The sequence below is a fragment of the Danio rerio genome, chromosome 12, assembly GCF_049306965.1.
Source record: "Danio rerio strain Tuebingen ecotype United States chromosome 12, GRCz12tu, whole genome shotgun sequence".
Classification (NCBI taxonomy): domain Eukaryota; kingdom Metazoa; phylum Chordata; class Actinopteri; order Cypriniformes; family Danionidae; genus Danio; species Danio rerio.
This window is the reverse complement of record NC_133187.1, coordinates 47,972,501-47,998,676: the sequence shown is the minus strand read 5'-3', so window position 1 is coordinate 47,998,676 and position 26,176 is coordinate 47,972,501. Positions and strand designations below refer to the sequence as shown.

The 26,176-nt window shown below is 34.8% G+C and overlaps 1 long non-coding RNA gene across 2 annotated transcripts in view; it reads right to left on the bottom strand.

The window, feature by feature from the left end:
• The window catches only part of LOC137496855 (uncharacterized), a 132,892-nt gene extending 116,357 nt beyond the window's left edge, over positions 1-16,535 (bottom strand). The window contains exons 1-3 of one of the 2 annotated variants that reach the window (XR_011017491.2): positions 16,458-16,535; positions 10,569-10,708; positions 7,218-7,306 (exon numbers count right to left, since the gene is read on the bottom strand). This is a non-coding gene — a long non-coding RNA (uncharacterized lncRNA). Of the gene's footprint in view, positions 1-7,217; positions 7,307-10,568; positions 10,709-16,457 lie in introns of those variants that run through there. The other variant, XR_012388238.1, reaches the window with a different exon arrangement.
• Between the last annotated feature and the right edge of the window lie 9,641 nt (positions 16,536-26,176).

Here is a 26,176-nt window from a genome sequence, read left to right as displayed (position 1 = left end):
GCAGATGCAGTCTTTTTTTTTCTGTTAAGTACAATTGTTTGTATTCAATACTTTAAATTTTTACAATTTTCCATTATCCATATCTGCAATTCCTGTGTTTTGGCATTTTTTTGCAGTCCACTTAGAATCCAACATGGAAATCAATGTTTTCTTTATTGGCATTGATTGTTTTGATATTTAAATGTCATTAACATGCCTGTGTTTTCATTTCTGTAATAAATATGGCTGTCAAGCCAGGATCTTGATGGTTTATTGTGGGTTTGTTGTTTACATGAAGAAATCTGTGTTACAAGTTAAACAAAAATTCCAATAAACAATTATATTTTGAATTTAAATAGTTTTTGTCTTGCCTTTACATTAATTTTACATTTGAATAGCCAAAATTACAAGTTTTAGTCTTGAAAATGCAATTAATCGCGATTATTTCTTTTAAAAAAGTGTGATTAATTCGTTTTTTTTTTTTTATCGATTGACAGCACTATTATTTTTTAACTTATTTCGAGAAGATCACGTGCTTATGATCGCTTGTGGCTGGTACCGCATTATCCAATTTATGATGACCAATCAGATGATTCCTATAAATACCTTAAGTTCCATATAACAATCATCTTCGTTTTGAAGAATCCTTCGTTCCCATACTCCTCCTCCTTTCCTAGACGGGTGGCACGGTGGCCCAGTGGTTAGCACTGTTGCCTCACAGCAGGAACGTCACTGGTTCTAGTCCTTACCAAGCCAGCCGACGTTTCTGTGCAGAGTTAACATATTCTCCCCGTTCTCACAAGGGTTTTCCCTGGGTTCCCCGGTTCTCTCCCATCGTCCAAAAACATGCAACTTAATTGACTAATCTAAATCAGCTCCATAGACATGCTCCTAGTAAGTTGTTATCTCTTAAGAGCAATCACTTTCTGTTCATTAGCTACTACAGTAGGGGAGTTCTCGAGATATACCAGAGCTCAAACTCCCCTCTCGCCATGCAAATGGGAGGGAGCCCAGGGCTCAAGGATCTTATGAGCTCAGGGCTCTCTCCCAGGGCATGCCAAACAAGCTTTATACCCAATCATCAGCCAAGTGTGAACTCTTGAAATAGTATCAACTGATTGACATACATCCAAAGACAAAATTAATCCCCTTTTGTAAAATTTGTATTATTTTTAAAATATTTCACAAGGATATTTTTACAGTATTACCGATAATATTTTTTATTCTGGAAAAAGTCTTATTTGTTTTAGTTTGGCTGGAATAAAAGCAATTTTTAAATCCATTTTTAAATATGAATTTTAAGGTCAATTATTAGCTCCCTTTCAACAATATTTTAATCATCTACAGGACAAACCGCTGTTGTCCAGTAACTTGCCTAATTAACCTAGTTAAGCCTTTAAATGCCACTTTAAGCTAAATACTAGAATCTTAAAGAATATCTAGTCAAATATTATGTGCTGTCGTCATAGCAACGATAAAAGAAATATGTTATTAGAAATGATTTATTAAAACTATTATGTTCAGAAATGTGTTGAGAAAATATCATCCTAGTTAAACACCACTTATAATTGAAAAGTATTTAACATTTCACAAGACATTTAAAACATATTCAACACTTTTCTGTCCACAAAAAAAATAAATCAAAATAAATACAAAACTGATCTTTTTTTTTTTTTTTCTTCAATTTTTGTATGCCAATGGCCACATGTACTGCAATAATGGACATAAATAAGTCCAAAGGTGTAATAGGGAAATGTTCACACACACACACACACACACACACACACACACACTTATGCACGAGGGGAAAGATTTAATTTGCATGGCAGATTAGTGGTGAGTGTGTGCCTCGGGCCGGCCTCTGAAGTAATAGGATCTAGATTCCTAAGATCCGTTAAAAACAATTGAGGAAAACCAAATACAATCTCAAAGCCACCATTACAACATTTGACTGGTATCCCACTGAGTCTCTGGAGACACACACACACACACTATAAAGCCTGAAGCACACACAGCACACACACACAGCAGACGAATGTAAGAAAAGAGGATGGAAAGACAGAGACACGCAAGACTGATTAACTACAGACAAAGGTCACATTTTCATATTGTTGAACATTTGTCATATTTCTGCTACAGTTTGACAGGACAAACTCATGCATGTTACACTGACTGCTGGAGATGTTGCATTAATATTACTGGTTTATTTTGGACTTTGAATGTTTATCACTAAAGCACACCAAACAATACTGCAGAAGATGCTTTTCTTACTTTTTTGTCTTGTTTCTAGTCCAAATATATATATATATATAAAAAATCTTAAATCAAGAAGCATTTTATAAACAAGCAACAACAAAAATAAACAAGTGTTTCTTTAATTAAAACAAACTCAATAATCTGCCAATGTGATTAAAAAAAAAAAAAAAAAACATTAGCTGCGTCCCAAATCGCATACTTATGCTCTATTCTACGCCATTTTGTAGTATAAATAGTGTAAGTAGTGTGTTCACACTGAAAACTCTAAAAATAATAAGTGTACTTAAATACCCGGATGATGCACTTATTCAGCCGCTAAAATGAAGTGTGTAATGATGGACACTTCACGCACTCAACGACCGCAGGTTTGCTTAAGTAGCGGAAGGGGCGGAGCTATCGGACGCACATGTTGGATAACTTTATTTATTTTGGATGGTGAAAGCAAAATTCTTATACGAGAGTGATTATAGCGCCTCCCGATGGTGAATGCAGTTATACTCACGGCAGGTAATATTTGATAATTTGGTCGTTTATTTCACTTATTTGGCAACCGTCAAACGTCATTAGGGAAACGGTTTGAATTTCCGCTTAGTAAAAAACCATTAGTGTGCCATTTGGGACGCCACTACATACATATACTATCCTGTCGAGTGTGAAAGTGCATAAGTACATAGTGCATGAGTGCATAGTGTATAGTGTGCCATTTGGGACGCAGCTATTGTCTTAGGACCTTTTATGGACAGGTGTATGCCTTTTCAAATCATGTTCAATTAACTGCATTGACCACAGGTGAACTCAATGAAGCTGCTGAAACATCTCAAGAATGATCAGTGGAAATAGAATGAACCAGAGCTCAATTTATAGCTTCACGCCAAAGGCTGTAATACTTATGTACATGTGATTTTGAGCTATTTATTTTAATAAATTGCAACATATATATATATATATATATATATATATATATATATATATATATATATATATATATATATATATATATATATATATATATATATATATATATATATATATATAATTCCCAAATGATGTTTATGAGAACAAGGAAATTTTCACAGTATGTCTGATTATATTTTTTCCTCTGGAGAAAGTCTTATTTGTTTTATTTTGGCTAGAATAAAAGTAGTTTTAAATTTTTTAAACACCATTTTAAGCACAAATTTATAAGCACCCTTTAAGCCTTCACTGCCGCACTATAAAAAAACTTAACTCCTAATGTTGTTAGTAAACACACTCAATGCATTTTTTTTCAACACATCCCATCATTTTTTAAATACCAGCCTCTATCAAATGGTTGATATATCAGTTTATGGCAAAAGTACCGGAATGAATACATATAGTGTGGAAAATATGAAGTGTAAGACCAATTTATTTAAAAACATATTCAAAATAAAACGTTTTTGAATACTAAATCATCTTTTTAAGTTTTTGCCATAAAATATTTCAGTTTCTCATTTAACATATTCTTTTTTTAATTTACATTAAAACCAAAATCAAGTATAATACAGCAACAGGATTATGTTTATTTAAATTTCTTGTAAACCAACAATGCTGTGTGTGTAAACCAATATTTAAAACAGTCCCTCGTCATTCTTTAAATGTCTTTAACAGTCATTATTTAAATCAATCAAAATATGGTCAACCATTTGGTAGAGCATGCGGGTAATGGGTTAAGCTATTATTATTTTTTTTTTTACAAAAAAAAAGAACAAACCATCATAATACAATAACTTGCTTAATTACCCTAACCTGCCTAGTTAACCTAACTAACCTAGTTAAGCCAATAAATTTCACTTAAAGCTGTATAGAAGTGTCTTGAAGAATATCTAGTCAAATATTATTTACTGTCATCATGACAAAGATAAAACAAATCAGTTATTAGAAATGACTTATTAAAACTATTATGGTTAGTGTTGAAAAAATCTGCTCTCTGTTAAACAGAAATTGGGGATAAAATAAAAAGGGGGTTAATAATTCATGGGGGCTAATATATAAATGAGCAATATCACATGAGTAGCAGTGCGATGTGGCTGTATGTTGGCACTGATGGGAGGCATGCATTGACATCACTGCTATATATAGCCAAATGTATATATATACTATATATACAGCCAAATCTCACTGCTACGAGTGTGATATTGCGTTTATACAACAGTTCGAGGGCACAATCGTGTACATAAAAAAGAAAATCAAACACAGAGAATCTAACACCCCTTTTGTAGGAACCCCTTTTGTGGGCAAGATATTACACGGCTATCAATCAGATTCAAGAACCAACAGAACTGTTGTATGTATGTATATATATATATATATATATATATATATAAATATATATATATATATATATATATATATATATATATATATATATATATATATATATATATATATATATGTGTGTGTGTGTATTTATTCATTCACTTTGGGGGACACCTGAGAACTCAGAGGAAACTAATGCCAACACGGGGAGAACATACAAACTCCACACAGAAACGCAGAGCCGAGGCTCAAACCAGCCACCTTCTTGCTGTGAGGCGACAGCAGTATCTACTGCACCACGTGTCACCCATATAAATAGGTGTGTGTGTGTGTGTGTGTGTGTGTGTGTGTGTGTGTGTGTGTGTTTTATTTCATTTTTCCACTGCCTGGAGTGAATTCTCTTATATCATCTATATCTAGTCAAAGCTGTACACAAGCAAACACACACACACACACACACACACACACACACACACAAAAACACACACACGTCCAAACAATCACACGCTCTCATAAGCACGCACACACAAAAACAAACACATATGCACCGACACACACACACACACATACAAACACAAATACACACATGCAAACAAACACACACAAGTGAACAACCACACACACACACACACACACACACACACACACATACACAGACACACACAAAAACACACACACGTCCAAACAATCACACGCTCTCATAAGCACGCACACACAAAAACAAACACATATGCACCCACACACACACATACAAACACAAATACACACAAGCAAACAAACACACACAAGTGAACAACCACACACACACACGCATGCAAAGAAACACACACACATATGCACCCACAAACATTTACAGACACACAAACACACACACACAAAATAATCATGCACACACAAACATACACATACACACACACACACACAGTTCTCTGGCTCTTACAGTAGATGGCTGGGATTTAATTTGTCCAAACACCTTCCTCAGAAGCTCCACAGCAGGAAGTAATTAGCGAGTTTTCTTTAGCTAGCCGCTAATGCTGCAGGATCACGGCGGGGCCTCCCTTTCAGAAGCAGCCCAGAAACCCCTTTCAGAGGATTTAGCCATTTATGTAACTCTCCAATTATCAACGTTTCTGACCAGCCTGTGTTTATATGACTCATAAAGATCTGCCACAGAGGAAAGAATAACACCAGCCTGCCCACATGACACACACACACACACACACACACACTGCTTTATGCACCACTGCGCTGCTTTTGTGGTAGTCGAGGAAGCTGAAAGTGTTAGGAAAGGCCAAAGCTTTAAAAACAGAGACAGGAGGAAAATCTTTCAACATAAAAGTTCTGAATGTTTTTAATTGTAAACTTTTAAAGAGTCGTTTCTCTCACTCGAATACACATTTAGAATCTTAAAGAGAGTTTGGGGGGACGGCACGGTGGGTCAGTGGTTAGCACTGTCGCCTCACAGCAAGAAAGCCGTTGTTCGGCAGGGTCAGTTGGCGTTTCTGTGTGGAGTTTGCATGTTCTCCCCATGAAGCCGTGGGTTTCCTCCGGTTGCTCCGGTTTCCCCCAGTTTAAACACAGGTACAGGTGAATTGGGTAGGCTATATTAGCCCCTTTCACACATACAGACCTTTCCTGAAAATTGCCGGCAATTTTCCGGAAAGGTTGTATGTGTGAACAGGCCCTTTTTGAAAATACCGGTAAATTCGTTCTGGTTATTTTCCGGAAAGAGAAGTTGTAACATTACCGGCAATTTGCCGGAATGCTGCGCTGTGTGAACGCAGAAGGAAGATTGCCGGAAAGAGCTAGTGCACGTCTAGAACGTGCTGACGTGAGACGTCCGCTTTAGCCAATCACAACAGTCAGATGCATTTACATCCGCACGGTTTTATGAGAATAAAAGCCTTTGAATATTTTTCCAGACACATTTAGCTGCTAGAAATTAGTCAGATCACGTTTCTATGTTCTTCTTAATGCTAACTGTATAAATAATCATCGATGAGATGCTTATGATAAGCAGTTGTTTGTTTACCTTCAAGCTTTGCGTGTGCCTGTGAAACAGCCTGTGAGCGCCTGCACACGCACATATTATGAACATGTCCACATGAGAAAGTGATCCTGCGAAAGTTGTTCACAATATTGATCATCCACAGAGTTTGTAATTTAGTCAAATGTTTACAAACACAAGCGCAGCCGTTTAAAGCTCACTTGTGGTAAATGATGTCAGAATTTACCGCTATTTTGGGATGGATGTGTGAATGCACTTTTCCGGAAAATTTCCGTAACGTCCTCGCCTGTGTGAACAGCGCTTTTTTGAATATACCGGTAAAGTCGTTCCGGAAATTTTCCAGATATTTACCGGTATCACTGTGTGAAAGTTGGCGGTTCATTCCGCTGTGGCGACCCCTGATTAATAAAGGGACTAAGCGGAAAAAAAAAATGAATAAACGAATCGGCAGATTAGCGTGATCTCTGAAGAATCATGTGACATCAGAGACATACACATTTTTAAAGAGTGAGGTAAAATGTGGTAAGTGTGTGTGCGTGTGTGTGTATAAAACACCTGATCCACCTGCTATGACTTTCGAATGCCAGACATTCAGCACTTCCCCACAGAGACACAGATTGTGTGTGTGTGTGTGTGTGTGTGTGTGTGTGTGTGTGTGTGTGTGTGTGTGTGTGTGTGTGTGTGTGTGTGTTTCTACCTGTTTCTGGGTGGTCTTAGATCCCCGCTTCTTTTGTGTCCTGTAGACTTCATGTTCTCCTGATCTCAGTATGAAAGCTTCTCCATTACCTGACAGACACACAAGCAACACACACACACATCTCTCTCCTTTCCCGTTTCTTCTCTAATCTTCATCAGATATTCATTCATTCATTCATTCATAATGAACCGCCAACTTATCCAGTACGTGTTTTTACACAGCGGATGCCCTTCCAGCTGCAACCCATCTCTGGGAAACATCCATACACACTCCTTAACACTTATACACTACGGACAGTTTAGCCTACCTAATTCACCTGTATCACGTCTTCGGAATTTGGGGGACTGTGAGGAAAACCGGAGCACCCGGAGGAAACCTGCGTTCGCGTACGCAGGGAGAACATGCAAACTCCACACAGAAACGCCAACTGAGCTGAGGCTCGAACCAGCAACCTTCTTGCTGTGAGGCGACAGCACTACCTACTGTGCCACCGTGTGGCCTCTTCACCAGATATGCAGCTCTTAAAGCTCAGGAATATCATCATTTGATGTGTGATATAGTTGGCTAAAGCTTCATCAGATTAATAAATAAATAAATAAATAACATAATATTTACAGAACAAATACCAATTTAGTTTTCAAAAGGATGTTTAAAAATATCAATGTGTTTCCCATTTCTCTAATTATTTGATAAATCAACCTGCAATATTAAATAATATTGAAAAGAAATCTTATACAAAATATTAAGGTATATGTAAATTGCTATAGGTGAATTGGTTAAGCTAAATTTGCCCTAAGTCTATGTGTGTGAATGAGTGTGTATGGATGTTTCCCAGTGATGGGTTGCAGCTGGAAGTGCATTCGCTGCGTAAAACATCTGCTGGATAAGTGGGCGGTTGGTGACCCCTGATGAAAAAGGGGACTAAGAAACTAACAAGGGACTAAGAAACTTTACAAATATTAAGATATATATATAGTTGAAGTCAGAATTTTTAGCCCCCTTAGAATTTTTTTTAAATTTTTGTTTTATTTCCCAAATGATGTTTAACGGAGCAAGGAAATTTTCACAGTATGTCTGATAATATTTTTTCTTCCAGAGAAAGTCTAAAGTTTGTTTTTTCGGCTAAAATAAAAGCAGTTTTAAATTTTTAAACACCATTTTAAGGACAAAATTATTAACCCTTTAAGCTAATTTATTTATTTTTTTGATAGTCTACAGAACAAACCAAATTACCCTAACCTGCCTAGTTTAACCTAGTTAAACCTTTAAATGTCACTTTAAACTGTATAGAAGTGTCTTGGAAAATATCTAGTCATATTATTTACTGTCATCATGGCAAAGATAAAATAAATCAGTTATTAGAGATGAGTTATTAAAACTAGTATGATTAGAAATGTGTTGAAACAATCTTCTCTCCGTTAAACAGAATTGGAAAAAAAAAAAAAACACAGAGGGGCTAATAATTCTGACTTTAACTGTGTGTGTGTGTGTGTGTGTATATATATATATATATATATATATATATATATATATATATATATATATATATATATATATATATATATATATATATATATATATATATATATATATAAATTAAATAAGCATAGTAATATAATGTGTAAAGATGTACAAATATTTTATAATTATTTGACCTCAATTACAAGAAACAAGAAGGCTATAAAAACCTCTCTAATATTAAAAAATAAATATCTGTACAATCTAATAATTTAAATGAGATGGATCCCCTCATATAGAATGTTTTTTTGGTTTTTTGGTTTAATGTATGTTTTGCATTACTAAGTTTTGTATGACTGTTACATATGTTATCATGTAATCCTGTATGCTTGTCAGTTTTATGATTCAATAAAAAAGTTTTTAAAATGTGATATAATATGTATAAGGAAAGAATTCATCTGCAAAAACAGATAACCACCATTTTTAAACATTTTCAGGAATTGATTTGCGACACGGTGGCTCAGTGGTTAGCAATGTCACTTCACAGCAAGAAGGTCGCTGATTTGAATCTTGGCTTGGCATTTCTGTGCGGAGTTTGCATGTTCTCCCCATGTTGGCATGGGTTTCCACTGGGTGCTCCAATTTCCTCCACAGTCTAAACACATGCGCTATTGATGACTTAAATAAACTAAATTGCCCATAGTGTATGAGTGTAAATGGGAGTGTATAGATGTTTCCCAGTACTGGATTGCAGCCCCCCTATACATTTTTTCTCCTCAATTTTTGTTTAACGGAGAGAAGATTTTTTTAACACATTTCTAAACATAATAGTTGTTTGATCTGATTTCTTATAACTGATTTATTTTATCTTTGCCATGATGACAGTAATGAATATTTACTAGATATTTTTCAAGACACTTCATCACCTTGGAATTTTAAGGTTCTCTCTGAGTTCTGAATGATTTTGAGCTTCAGAGTTTTAGCATTCCACAGCAAACAATATGAGTGTAATGTTTGCATTTATTTAAAATAAAAGTCTTAAATTGTAAACAACTTATAAAAAACACCCCATAATGAAAATAAGTTGTCATTTAATAAGAATATGTCAATACCTCAATTTTGACAAAAATGGCAGATAGAACCTTATAACTCTAAGGTGACGACTTATACACAGCTCAAAGTAACATTTAAAGGCTTAACTACAGTAGGTTAATTAGGTTAACTAGGCAGGTTAGGGTAATTAGGCAAGTTATTGTATAACAATGGTTTGTTCTGTAGACTTTAAGAAAAAATACAGCTTAAATAGGCTAATAATCTTGACCTTAAAATGGTGTTTAAAAAATTAAAAACTGCTTTTATTCATGCCGAAATAAAACAATTAAGACTTTCTCCAGAAGAAAAAATATTATCAGACATACTGAGAACATTTCCTTGCTCTGATAAACATCATTTGGGAAACATTTAATAAAGGGAAAAAAAAGTGGGGCTAATAATTCTGACTTTAACTGTACATCAAAGCAAGTTCATCAGCAAAACAGATATCATTGTTTAAATTTTTATAAATAGATTTTTTTTTAGCTGAAATATTTTTTGCAGTGTGAAAATTTTTGATTTTTGTAAAGAAAACAGATTTAGAAATTTTCCTTAATTATGTTTTTGCACAACTTAAATACATGACATCTGAAATTTGTATTTAATTTATTTGCTGCTTTCGCAAATAAACTCTTCACTCAAATATCAATTCATTAAAATACATACTGTGAATAAATACATACAGGAGAATAAAGGAATGAATGAAAATAATCAGTTCTAAAATGTAAAACTACATTCATAATTAAATACTTTTTTCTAAATGTGACTGTATGAAGCTGGAGTAGAAGTGATGTGAAATGCCTTTGTGTATTGTCGGATCATCTTCTCTGCTTTCCTCACATACAGCCCTGATCCTGGTGAAAGCATGTCCTCAGCTGGAGACTGAAGGAACTGCAGCTCTTCATACTGTACGTTGATCCCACTCATGAGCTTCAGCAAACCTGCACACAACACAGAGGATCAGCCCTGAAGGAGGACTGAAGAGTTTCAGCTTAAGAGATGATCAGCTGGGGAACGCGGAGAGCTAAGCTGAGCCCAAACCAGACATATGGGAGATCACTACATCAGCTGCGTGTCGGTCAGTGTGTTAATATGTTTGTGTGTCAGAGTGTGTGTCAATCAGTGAATGTTTAAAACAGTGTGTCTGTGCGTGTGTGGGTTTGTGTGTCTCTCTCTCTCTTGCTCTGTGTGTAGTCAGACCCTCCTCCACTCTTCATATAAAGGCTGAATGGTTCCTCTCTTCTGAAGGGCCACTTCCTGAGAGGCGTTTAGTGTTTAAATGACCCTCCAGAAGCCGCCGGCTGGGTGACTTAAATAGGCTGATTGTTAAAGGAGGAGTGAAGCTGTGAGTAAATCTGTTTGCTCGACTCCTCTCGCTTTAAACTCGAGGATTTTGTGCAGGAAGCGTCAGTTAATCCGCTGATGTTAGCGCTCTGGCTTTTGTGCGCGCGAGGCTACAAAATGTTTAAAGCTGCAGTCACTAAACAAACTGTGCATTGACAGGAGAAGCAGAAAATCCTCATAGCTGGGATTCCTCACACAGCGGGGGTCCTGAATGATGACAGACCTCGTCTTCTGTTTTAATAAACATAATAATCGTCTAGCCGCTCCCTGTTGATCTCATCTACAGTTTTTCTTGTTTGCTTTGACCTGGTTAAGGAAACTAGGATCCACTTTATTTTCATTATCACTATGTCATCAGAGCAGAAGACATGTCTTGCAAATGTCTAACCCCTTTCTCATTGGGTTGACACATTTTTTCCAACATTTTTCAAAACAGTTAGGGATGTCATTGATGCAGTCCAAACTCCATTGTTTTAGCTTTGGTAACCAAACAGAAACCATCTATTCCTAACCATTAGAAACTACCAAGAGCAGTATGAATTCACTGAAGCACCGGTTTGACACTCCTTCACACAAATCTTCAATTAGCAATCAGTCTGCAAACATTAAAAACGGTGGAAGGTTTGTGTTGTTCTGTGCCAGCATGGATGGAGGAGGTCAATAGTGGCTTTGTCCTATACTTCCAATAGGTTTGACTGTATATTGGTTTACATGTGTTTTCCATAATATTTACAGTATTTTAATTATAATTATATATTTTTTTTACAGTATTTCAGTTTTTAGCCACAGTTTGAATTTAATATAACATTGATCAAATCATTTCTTATTGATATATTGACAGGTGAAAAGATGGCTGTTTTAGTCCATTCAAAAATTTGTTCTAGAATCAAGTTTTTGGCAAGACAGGCAGTGCTCCTAGATACCAAAACTCTAAAAACTTTAGCTAGTGCATTAGTGCAGCCATACTTTGACTGTGCTGCAGCATTTTGGTACAGCGGTACTTCTAAAAAAATGAAAAATAAATTGCAGACAGCCTAAAATAAATTGTGTAGAATTATTATGAAAGTTCCTCCACTGACACATTTAAATAAAGAACATTATAGTCAAAGTAATATTTTAAAAGTTGAGAAGAGGGTAAAGTTTTTAAAATTAGTGATGGATTTTAAGATTTTAAAGAAAATGGTCCCAAAATATTTTCTTAATTATTATGTTTTAGTCAGCGAGGTGCACAGTCATTCTACAAGAGCGCACAGCAGGGATATTTACCCATATAGATTTAAGAGTGAATCAGGTAGAAATTATTTTTTGTGTACGAGCTCTGCTGCTTGGAATATTTTGCCCACCATTTTTAAAGAGATTCAAATTGAGAGTGTTTTTAGAGGGGAAATTAAACAGTGGTTGTTTTAAAATTGAAGTTTTGTTGTTGTGCCGAGTTGCTGAGCTTTGATGTTTGCAATCCATTAATGATTTGCTCGTCCATTTTTTTTTAAGAATATCGAGAACCAAATGGAATTTTTTGTGTATTTTATCCTCGACAGTTTTTAAAATATGTATGAATTAGTCTAACTGGACTTGTTTGTATATTTTTTGGTAAAATTGTCAAATAAAATCAATTAATCAATCAATCAATCAATCAATCAATCAATCAATCAATCAATCAATATTCTGGATCCAAATCTTTGCAAAAAGGCAAATTTGACAGCCCAAATAGAAAATAGAAAGACAACAAATGGCATTGGTAATGTGCTACACTGGCAAGTAATGGTGCACTGATTCACAGTTCTGTGTTTTTTATTATGTTGTCCATTGTGTAATGATTAAGTGAAAGAGCTAAATGTGAGATGTGTGTTTCTTATTGTAAAAAAGTGTGGTTTTTAAACATAAGTGTATAGTTTTTAAAAGAGTGTTTAAATATGCAAATGATCTGTAGTGTTTTGCTAATTGGGTGTGTGGTTGTGCTACTTGTGTGTACTGTTTTGAAAACACGGGCGCTGTTATGAAAATTGTGCTTAAGCAATCCAAAAAAACTGTAATTGTAGACACACCAATCAGATGTTTAAGCACTTTAAAAAGCAGCAGGTGAGTTAATCGATCTTCAAGCACAATGGAAAGAGTCAGAGAAAGAGTAAGCAAATCAGCTAATCAAATCGATCATATGCAATGCATTGTTGTCTGGGACAATGAATCTTTCCATCGCTCTGCTGGTTCAGATCCAGTTTTGGCAGCATCCACATTGTCCTACATCTTCCACCATACTCTCCGTTCCCCAACCCTACAGAAGAGTTTTTCTGGGAATGGTGGTGGAAGGTATATGGTCTCCATCTCCAAGCTGAGGTACCCCTCATCCAAGCCATGAAGGAGGCCTGTGACCAGATGGAGGAATATGGAATATGGATGGATTTGTCATTCAAGACATTTCTTTCCAAGGTGTCTTGCTAATGACAACATTGCCTGCGATGTTGATGAATTTCTTCGAAGAGACAATGTCAATTTTTTTTTTTTTTTTTTTTTTTTTTGTAACAGTACAATGCAACTTACAGTACAATATGTAAAGTGACACAGTACCATGAATCTCTATGTCAGCATTTTGGACATGTTGAGAAATAAGTTTCTTCAGTGTGCAGCATTGGTTTTGTGTAGTGTTTGGTGGATTTACTTTATATTTGTACTTTGCTGATGTTATCCTACTCTAATCATAGGGAAGTAGAAGTGCTAAAATGTTTTAGGTTTACCACAGCAGAGTGTAACTCGTGCAAACAGAGTATAGTAAATGTGAAATGTGTGTTTTTTATGGTATAAATTGTGTTTTTTAAACAGAAGTGTATAATTTTTACAAAAGGGTTTAAGTATGCAAATGATCTGCACTGTAAAAAATGAATCTTGAGGCTTGTAATTTTCATAAAAAAATGATGTGATCATTAAAAATAATGTCCAAATGGTGGTTTATTTGCTTAGATTATAAAAGCACATTCCACTAATAATATTAAATTCATCTATAACTCAAAAAACTAGTAATTTTCACATGATTCATTCAAGTGTTTTTTGCTAAAAAAATCAAACTACTTAAAAATAAAGCATGCAATTGTGTTACCACTATTTTTTTTAAAGTAAATAGCACATACAATTTTTTACAGTGTGTAGTGTTTTGCTAATTGGGTTTGTGGTTGTGCCAATTGCGTGTACTGTTTTGAAAACACGGGCCCTGTTTTAAAAAACGTGTTTAAGCAATCCAAAAAAACTGAAACTGTTGAAATTAATTAGGACATACTTTAGAAATATCTTGGTGATAATGCAGTTGTGCATTTTAAAGTTTTAAAAAGTTTGTATTGTTGTTGTATATGGTTTGTTCATGACAATTGTGTAGTTTAAAAGAACTGGTTGACTGGAATGAACCATAATTGCGTTCTCTTCGTTATCAGTTCTGTGCACTAATGAAGTTTGGCGTGTTTTCAGCTCAACACGGACACAATCATCATGTGACTTTCCACACGGACGCCTCCATCGACCCCAAAACTGACCTCTAAAATCTTCAAAACGCACATCAGGACTGAGGTCTAGGGAATCTTGCTCTCCATAGCATGTAAGGTTAATTTTGGTTGCATGCAATAAGTTGTATTTACTAATAAAATGGTCCCTGTGCATTATTCTATATATTATGAATGTAGTACAATGAAGCAAAATGCAAATCATTACTTATACAAAGCAGGAACAAATTGTTATGCTAGTTCTACCGCTCTTCTATTAGATTGTAATGAAAAAAAGACATGTATTTATTAATAATAGTATTTCTAATTTCAATATTTATTTATTTTAATTTTGAGAGAGGATGGTGGATGTTATGGGTTGTGTATGTATGGCTGGATGTATAAATACTATATATATTGTATGTGCATAGGTATATTGTAGGTGATATTCAATGCAATGCAAACTCCACACAGAAATGCCAACTGACTCAGCCGAGGCTCGAACCAGCACCCCTTTTGCTGTGCACTGTCTATAGGTAATATTATAATAGAATATTATAACTATAATATTTGAAGTAGTTTTGTTGAATATTTTGTGGATTATTTTTGTTTCAATGTATTCTCATTGTATCTCAGTATTGCTTTCCAGAAAGTAAATAAAGATTATCATGTTTTTTAGATAAATATTTTATTTTTTATTGTTTTTTTTATTTTTTATTGTTAATATTTTATTGTTAATATATTATTTATATATCTAACTTTTTGAATAAATGTATATTTACAATTTTAATTGCTTTTCTTAAACTATTTGGGACACTGCTTAATCTGAATAAAAATTATAATAATAAAAATAAAACAAAATAGAATAAATTAAATAAGACAAAATTAAATTAAATAAAACAAAACAAAATAAAACAATAACAACAACAATTATTATTAATACTATTATTATGTAGTAGTAAAATGAAGCAAAATGCAAATCATTACTTACACAAAGCGAGAACAAATTGTTATGCTAGTTCTACCGCTCTTCTGTTAGATTGTAATAAAAGAAAAACATGTATTTATTAATAATAGTATTTCTAATTTCAATATTTATTTATTTTAATTTTGAGAGAGGATAGTGGATGTTATGGGTTGTGTATGTATGGCTGGATGTATACAATTCAATGCAATGCAAACTCCACACAGAAATGCCAACTGACCCAGCCGAGGCTCGAACCAGCGATCTTCTTGCTGTGCGGCATCTATAGTGTTATAATAGAATATTATGATGATAATATTTGAAGTAGCTTTGGTTATTTTTGTTTCAATGTATTCTCATTGTATCTCAGTATTGTTTACCAGAAAGTAAATAAAGATTATCATGTTTTTTTTTTCAATTTGTTTTTATATTTTTTATTGTTAATATTTTATGTATATATTATATCTAAATATATTCTATTTTTATTAGTGTTTTTTTTATAAATGTATATTTACAAGTTTAATTGCTTTTCTTAAACTATTCGGGACACTGCTTAATCTGAATAATAATAATAATAAAAATAAAACAAAATAGAATTAATTAAATAAAACAAAATTAAATTAAATAAAACAAAACAAAATAAAACAATAACAACAACTATTATTATTAATACTATTATTATTATAATTAATATTAATGATAATGGGGCAACGCGGTGGCGCAGTAGGTAGTGCTGTCACCTCACAGCAAGAAGGCTGTGGTTCAACCCTCGGCTGTGTCACATCCCCGGCTTGTTTCTTGCTCACCCAATCATCGCTCTCCCTCACAAACCACCTGCATCCAATCCTGTGAACTCTCATCAGCATTCTAATTACTTGCACCTGTTCCCCTTCACCCAAGAACACTATAAATACCTACCTTCTCTTCTCAGTCTTTAGCCAGTATTGAAGTCTGATGGTTGTCCTCATCGTTGCGCCTTCTTTTCTCCTCTTCTTCCATGAATGTTCCTTATGAGACCTCGAGTCCTTCACACTGAGGAGGAGAAAGGAGAAAGCTTACACTTATACAGTGTTTACTAGAAGATTTGCTATCGACTATATAAACTGTGTGTCTGTATACTCACCCGCTGATGTTCCCACGAACAAACTACATGTTTACATTTGCTGTGCTGTTAAAGAAGAACGCTACAGCATCAATGCCACTCCTTCGATTCCACACTTTGATTAAGTGACCTTTTGTTTTCAATACAACTGTGAAAAGATAACCTTCCTTGTCTACCAGCGTGACAGGCTGGATCAGCTGACGTTTCTGTGTGGAGTTTGCATGTTCTCCCCGTGTTTGCGTGGGTTTCTTCCGTGTGCTCCAGATTCCCCCACAGTTCAAAGACATGTGCTATAGGGGAATTGGGTAAACTAAATTGTCCGTAGTGTATGAGTGTGTATGGATGTTTCCCAGAGATGGGTTGTGGCTGCAAGGGCAACTGCTGTGTAAAACGTAAGTATTTTACGTTTTGTCAGTTTAGTGGCTAATTCATATAAATTCATATGAGTTCAGTCTTACGAAAATGTACGGTTTTAAAAAGGAGGTGTGGCACCCAACCCCACCCCTAGACCTAACCGTCATTGGGAGATGAGCAAATAGTACTAAATTATACAAATTATATTGTACGAATTCATACAAATTAAGCTGCAGTCACACTGGGCTTTTCCTCCCATAGACTTCCATTCATACGCACGCGAATGCGTTAGACCGGAAACGCAGGGTCATGCGTTAAGTTTCGCAGGTTGCAGTGGTACAAAGTTCAAGCTTGGTGAACTCTGACCTGTAAAATCGCATCACATGACTGTGCGAGACCAATCGAAGATCAAAACATGACGTCTCTGAATCGAAATTTCAAACATGGAGCAATCGCTCGCCATTTAATGCCTAATAATCTTGTTTATTTTCGCAACGCCGTAAGACAGAATTTCGCACACACAAACTCTAGTGACCGCACCGCCGTACAACAGAATTTCGTACACACAAACTCTAGTGACCACACCTTAAACCACTAAATCAAAAAGTAACGAATTGCCGTGAGATTGTGTTGCAAAAACATATGCTGGATAAGTTGGCGGTTCATTCCGCTGTGGTGACCCCTAATTAATAAAGGGACTAAGCTGAAAAGAAAATGAATGAATGAATGAATTAATAATAATAATAATAATAACAATAAATCATGTCTTCAGTCTCTCCATAAATGCATATATTTGTACACAATACTGTCTGTTGTATTCAGTCTATTTTCTGTGGACAAACACTAAAGTTTAATACACAGCACTTGCACATATAATTATAAATGACTTTGACTTTGAAATAAATAAACAACAGCAGCTTCTCTGACAGCGATTCCGTCACCATATTTTCTGAACATAAATAAAGTCAGAAATATAATTCCAGAAATAACATCATCATCTGAAGACCTACAAGTAAAAGCCAGTGAACCTTAAATAACAAGGAATGTACAGTATCAGAGTATTGCTGTGAGACACTCACACACAGACTCACACACGGAGACAGATGCTTTGGCAGTTGTTGACAGAATTCAGTCATGTCTGTGTGATTACTGGACTATCACGCCGTACACGCATCGCTGTGTATGAATTAATGAGAGAAACCGCCGGCACAGACAGTGTGTGTGTGTGTGTGTGTGTGTGTGTGTGTGTCAATCACGTCAGTCATATAAGAGCTCAATTTACTCACATATATAAACTTCACAGCTCCGACATTCAGAGATCTGATTCTGAAGCATCTCAGAAGTAAAGGGGGCAGTTTGTACCAGAAGGGTATACAATGATACCCCATAGGTATATTTGGGTAGCGTAATGCAAGTACCACTATGGACATATTTAGGTATAAATCTGTACCTTCTGAACAGGTACTGCCCCCGTGGCACCACTCAGACCTTTATTTCTGAGAGTGTAGGTGTGATGGTTAAACCACTGACCCTCATTAAACCAGCATTAATCTGTCATTAACCCAAAGATCAGAATCATTAGCTGCTGTGTGCTGGTCCTCCATTCTAACACGTAAACACAAACCCAAATAAACAGAGAGAACATGTATGATTGCTTAACTTGTTTTCATTTTAGTGATCACTGTTCATGTTAGTTCACTGTTTTGTTTTTGTATATTTAGTGTGGTTTATTCATAAACTAATTTCGAGAGGATCACGTGCTTATGATCAACACGGCTGGTTCCTTATTAGCTCCGTGATCAGCCCTATTAGAGGATTACGGAAGCATTATAAATAATCTGAGTTTTTCACTCCAGTTATCTTTGTCTTGAAGCTCACCCCCCCAAACCCCCCCCTCCACCCCTACATCCTCCCCCTTATCTGATCGGGCAACACGGTGGCCCAGTGGCTAGCACTGTTGCCTCACAGCAAGAACACTGCCGGTCCAACCTATCGGGCCGGTTGGTGTTTCTGTGCGGAGTTTACATGTTCTCCCCATGTTCGGGTGGGTTCCCCCGGGTTCCCCGGTTTCCTCCCACCGTCCAAAAACATAAACCATAGCCAATCGACTAAAACAAATTATCACCCAATACAACCTTAGTTTACACTTCTCAGGGTGACAAGCAGCAGAGTTCTTGAGACCTACCTGAGCTCGAACTCCCCTCGCCCTTCTAACGAGAGCGAGCCCCGGACTCGAGGATATTACGAGCTCAGGGCTCTCTCCCAGGACAGCGTGCCAAATATGCTTTATTGATTATCAGCTAAGTGTGAACTCTTGAATGGTTATACATTTTTACCTTGTTCACTGCTCTGTTGACATCTGATGTCGAAAATTCAACTCTTCCGTTCAACAAAGTGAGCTTAATTTATTATTTTTAATAATTTGACACAATATATTGAAACATCAGGCTTTTGTACTTCACTGTAAAATCAATTCCTTTAACTTATAGACGAAGTACCAACCTACATCACACATGACGTCACAAGGGTTGCAAAAAGAGACCGGCTGCAATAGTAAACATGTTGTGTTGTGCAGTAGGAGGGCAAATTCGAAAAAAAGAAAACTTAACATTTATTATACACCACACTGCTTTTAATGCCAACAGCAGCGTCTTTGGCTAAAAGGGAGCTGAATGGAGTGAGGACCTAATTAAAAATGCTCGACTCTGCAGTTCTCATGTTACATCAGTTCACGCTATGCTGAATCATACACATTACCCATTTTTGATAACAGCAATTTCAAGAGTTCACACTCAGCTGATGATTGATAATAAAGCTGTCTCGGGAGAGAGCCCTGAGCTTATAAGATCCTCGAGCCCTGGCCTCCCTCCTGTTGCAGGGTGAGAGGGGAGTTTGAGCTCAGGTAGATCTCGATGACTCCCCCTCCTGCTTATAGCTACCTGCTTGTAGCTAAGTGTCAGATATGGATGCTGAGAAGAGGTGTACTCAGAGCTTGGCTAAAAAATTTTGGATTAATTGTTTAGGGTGCTTGTTTTTGAACTGTGGGAAAACCCACGCGAGCACAAGCAAAACTCCGCACAGAAATGTTGCCTGGTTTGGAAGGGATTTAAACCAGAGGCATTCTTGCTGTGAGGCAACAGCGATAATCACTGGCCACCATGTCGCCCGTTTGAAAGGTGGGAAAGTAGGGTTGGGTGGGGGGGTTTCTTCAAGATAAGAATGATATCTTGAAGATATTGCGATGAGAAAAGTCTGGTTGTTTATAGTGAGTTAAGGATCGTCTGATAGCATAATCAGTCATTAGCTAAAGTTGGAACAGCTGTGAACAATCATAAGCACGTGATCCTCTCCAAATTTGTTTATAAATAAACTTCACAAAGTGAGTACAGCTGTTGCTTTTAAAGTGACTAGTTGACTTAAAGGGGCACCCCTTTCTTCAGATTTAATATAAGTGTTTTGCGTCTCTAGAATGTGTCTGTAAAGTTTCAGCTCAAAACACCCATCAGATTTTCCATTATACCTTTTACAAGGTCCTGTTTTATACATTTTTCCACCAGGGGGTTGTTTTGTCGTACTGCGCCTTTAAGGCAAGTCCTCCCCGCCTACTGTTTCTACGTGCCTTTCTGCGTGCCCTAATCTGCTCCCTCGGCTGCGTCAGACTACAGACAGACCTAAAGGAAGAAGATCTCATGTAGCATTTGTGAGAAATACTACAGTAAGAACTTCACCAATGAGTATTTGCTGTGCAGTTGCATTGATGAGTAACACACAATATCGTTACAAAGTTCATGTGCGCACACACACACACACAGACAGATACACACGCGCACACACACAGACAGACAGAGCGCGCTTAGCTTTTGTTTTTGCACGCATATGTGACAGGATGCGGCTTAATTTCCACTCCTGTGTGGATATCTGTTATGTTAATGTACAAAATAAACCTGATTTAACGTCCACAAGCCGGGATTGAAGCGTCTTCCTATATAATTATTCTGACACGCAGCTGTGTTTATGGAGTAAACCTGAAGTAAATCGCTGTCCTTCATTACACACGTGCACTGTTTTAAAACATTTAAAACATGTGAAACTCACTCTTGATCACATCTGATGATTGATGATCCTAGTGAACTGATCAGGCCTTTTCCCGATTGCTTTGCGCATGTCTGGTCTTGTTGACATGATTATACACGTGACTACCGGGACATGTTAATGCGCACAGCTGTCAATCAATTTGTTAAGCGGGGGGACCGCAGTCAAGTTTGGTCGATCTGAAAACCACTCCAATTTGTCCACTGTTTTTATGTTGTTAAATTGAAGGACTGGGTGTATTTATATCACCCCAATATGGCGGTCTATACACTTTACCTACACACATGTCTGTCCAAACAGCTTGAAAAGTAGATTTTTCACCATAGGTGCCTTTTTAAAAAAAATGAGTAATCCCAATGCTTTTAAAGTGATCAGTTGACTTGCCTTAAAATGATAAAGTAAATAAACTATGTGCATAAAGATAAAAAGTTAAGTCAACTTAAAAGTTCCAGTTACGATGGGTTTACTCACTTTAAGTAAATAACTAATGGCTTTTAACAGTGTGAATGGTGGTGTTTCTTGGATTCAGACTGTGTGCTGGAATCATGTGCTCTCTGACTGCTGTCATTTATTCGCACCATGAAAACACTGGTGTGTTAAGTGTGTCTGATGCCTCGGGGCTCTTGTTCACACACTTCTAAATGTCAAAATGTTTTGTGTTACTGAACTGCTTTCAAGTGCCATTTACCCAGCAGCCCCGAGAGAGAAAGAGAGAGAGAGAAAGCTGTCAGGAACAACACTAATCCCAAAATAAACAATACAATTAAATTAACAATTTTGATTAAATTAAATAAAACTAAAAATTGTTGTTTATTTTTAATAATGAATGATTAAAATTCAGTCATTCATTTTCTTTCAGCTTAGTCTCTTTATTAATCCAGGATCACCACAGCAAAATGAACCGCCAACTTATCCAGCAAGTGTTTTATGCAGAGGATACCCTTCCAGCTGCAACCCATCACTGGAAAAACACCCATACATTCTTATTTATACACACACACTACGGACAATTTAGCTTACCCAATTTCCCTATAGCGCATGTGTTTGGATTGAGGGGGAAACTGGAGCACCCCCACGCTAACACAAGGAGAACATGCAAACTCCACTCAAAAATGCCAACTGGTCCAGCCGAGACTTCCTGCAGTGAAGTGACTGTACTAACCACTGAGCTACCGCACCGCCCTAAATGATTTATTATCTACATAAAAATTGTTATTATTATTAATATTTTAGTGTTTTTTATATTGCTGCTTACCTTAGTTACCCATCAAAAAAATTGTGCTGTGCAGAAGTGTATTAAAAAATTATAAAAATCAATCAGTAAAATCAAATAAAAAATGTTTTTATTAAATAAAATAATAAAAAATAATAAATAAAATTGTTTTAGTTTTAATAATGAATGATAAATAATTTATATGCAAAATACTATTATTATTTTGTTATAAATTATATACCACTATATAATAATATAAATACTTATATTATTATATAGTGGTATTTATATTGCTGCTTACCTTAGTTGTCTATTAAAATTGAGTGCTTTGCAAAAAAAAATGTGATTAATCTTATCATAAAAAAGTTTGTTTTGACTCTAGTGTTAACTAAGCATATTTATTATGTAGGACTATATATAAACACACACGTGCATGCATCTATTTAATCAACATTTTTTTTTCATATATGTTTAAATATATTATTTATATTTTTATATATATATATATATATATATATATATATATATATATATATATATATATATATATATATATATATATATATATATATATATATATGGTTAGCACTTTCGCCTCACAGCAAGAAGGTCGCTGGTTCAAGCCCTGGGTCAGTTGGCATTTCTGTGTGGAGTTTGCATGTTGTCCTGTGTTGGTGTGGGTTACCTCCAGGTGCTCCGATTTCCAAACACATGTGCTATGGGTGAACTGCTATGGCCATAGTGTATGAGTGTGTGTGTGTATGAATGTGAAAGTGTATGGGTGTTTCCCAGTACTGGGTTGCGGCTGGAAGGGCATCTGCTGTGTAAACATATGCTGGAATGGTTAGTGATTTACCTGATAAATCGGAGACTAAGCCGAAGGAAAATTAATGAATGGCACATATAAATATATATATATATATATATATATATATATATATATATATATATATATATATATATATATATATATATATATATATATATATATATATATATATATTTTTTTTTTTTTTTTTTTTATATATATGTATATATATATGTCAAAACAAACTTTAATTTTGGATGTGATTGATTGCGCTTAATCTTTGCCCAGCACTAAAAAAAATCTAAATATTTTTGGAGACTGTTTATTTACTGTTGCTATAATGAATTAATTCTCATAGCGATTCATTTAATTATTTAATTAGTGAACTTTAAATGTTCATTATATATGCATATGTCTATGTATGTTTGTGTTGTTATTAATATCTTTCTGTTTATGTTATTTTTCTTAGTCTGTGATTTGATCATTAGGACCGTGGTCGAAAATAATTAACTGGCCTGCCTTAGAGAAAATAATTTCATCAGAAAGATTAATTAGTTCAACAGAAATAATTCCACTCCTGCATCAGTATGCCTTCTCATTACACTGCACTGCATTTTTTTTGGCCAAGTTGTCCTGATTGCAGGAATATTTAATTAAATTATAAAGTCTTGTAGGATTTAGGTCAGATGTGTTTTGTAAAATAAGATATTGATTTTGATTAAACTAACATACCAGCAACACAAAGGGCTGAAATGCGTCCTGCATTCTGATTACAAATCAAACATTTGCATCCAAGAAAAATGGGATATCATTTAGCAAATGTACAGCGACGTATTTCTCATTACTTGTCTAGACTTTTGCCTCAACAGTAAAGAAACAAGCAAAATGGATGCGTCTCGGTCAAAGTCTCACATTTCACAGCAAAACCACATTTAATATTCCCTCATTCATTCATTTTGCTTCACTGCGGAATGAACCGCCAACTTATCCAGCATGTGTTTTACACAGCGAATGCCCATCCAGCTGCAATCCAGTACTGGGAAACAGCCATACACACTCACACACACACATTACGGCCAACTAAGTTCATTTAATTCCTATAGTGCATGTGTTTGGACTGTGGGGAAAACCGGACTCAGCCGGGACTCAAACCAGCCACCTTCTTGCTTTGAGGCAACAGTGCTAACCACTGAGCCACCATGTCGCCCTGCATATAACATATAATGCATATTACATTTTTTTAATGTATGTTTATTCATTCATTCATTCATTCATTTTCTTGTCGGCTTAGTCCCTTTATTAATGCAGGGTCGCCACAGCGGAATGAACCGCCAACTTATCCAGCAAGTTTTTACGCAACGGATGCCCTTCTAGCCATCTCTGGGAAATGTATGTTAATTTATAGAAGAAAATAACATTATAATACTACTTTCACAATATATAACAAAAAACAAGTATTTAATTGTCATGATAAAAATATTTATATAATTTTGGGGTGAAATATAACTTGACAATTTCTTCTATGTTTAAGATTCATAAATAGAGGTTTTGACTTAGGTTCTTTTTGTGTGTGTTAATTAAACAATGTAATTACATGCAAAAAATGCATTTCAGTATAACAAAAATAAAAGCGTTTAAATGTTGTGATGAATAATTGTAGATAATTTTGGAGTGAAATATGATTTATAATTTATTTTTATTTATATAAAGGTTTTACTTAAGCTCATTTTGTTTTTTATTTCATGTTAGTACCTAAAAGCATGTAATAAAATAAATAAATAAATAAATGCCTTTCAGTAAAAATTAAAAAAAAGGTTTAAAATGTTATCATAAATAATTTAATAATTTTTGAGTGGAAATGATTTATGTTTTCCAAAAGATTCATATTAAGAGGTTTAGAATAAGTTCATTTTGTGTGTGTTAATACTTTTAAAAAATGTAATAAAAGGATAAAATAATCAATCGATGTATTTTAGTAACAAAAATAAATGTGTTTAACCGTTTTCATAAATAATATTAGATTATTTTGGAATAAATTATTATTTATGTTTTCCAAAGATTCATACAAAGAGGTTTGACTTAAGTTTAATGTCTGTCTGTCTGTCTGTCTGTCTGTCTGTCTGTCTGTCTGTCTGTCTGTCCGTCCGTCTGTCTGTCTGTCTGTCTATCTATCTATCTGTCTATCTACCTGTCTATCTGATAAATATAAAATTAATCAATGCATGTTTAGTAACAAAAATAAAGTGTTTAAATGCTATAAATAATTTTTTCAGAAATATTTAGGAGTGAAATATGATTTATGTTTTCTAAAGATTTATACAAAGAAGTTTGACTTAAGTTCATTTTATGTGTGTTGGTACATAAAAGAAAGTAATAAAATAATAATCGAATAATAAAAGATTTTCAGTATTTTTTTTATTGTTTAAATGTTTTTATATGTAATTTAAGGTTTTTTATTCCTATAAAGAGGTTTGGCATACGTTCATTTCGTGTGTGTTAATACCTTAAAAACATAATAAAATGATGCATTTCAATGTTACACAGTCAATGCATTTCAGTTATACAAATAAATAATCAATATAAGGGGTTTGACTTAAACTCATTTTGTGTGTTATATCTTTAAAAGCCTAATAGATGCTTAAAAAATCAATAAATGCATTCCAGCAACAAAAAAAGTTTTGAAATGTTATAATATAAATAATAATTTTAGATCATTTTGGAATGAACTATGATCAATGTCTTCTTAATATTCATACAGAGGTTTGACTTAAGTTAATTTTGTGTGTGTTGGTACCTAAAAGAATGTAATAAAATGCAAATAATAACAATAAAAGAAATGAATGTATTTCAGTAAAAAAAAAAAAAAAAAACGTTAAATGTTTTCATTAAAATATCTGATAATTGTTTAATAAAAAATGATATAAAGAGGTTTGACTTAAGTTAATTTTGTGCATTAATACCTTAAAAATGTAATAAAAGGCCAAAATAATCAAGCAATGCATTTCAGTAACTAAATAAAAGTGTTAAATTGTTATTAAAAATCTTGTAGATATTATTTTGGGCTGAAA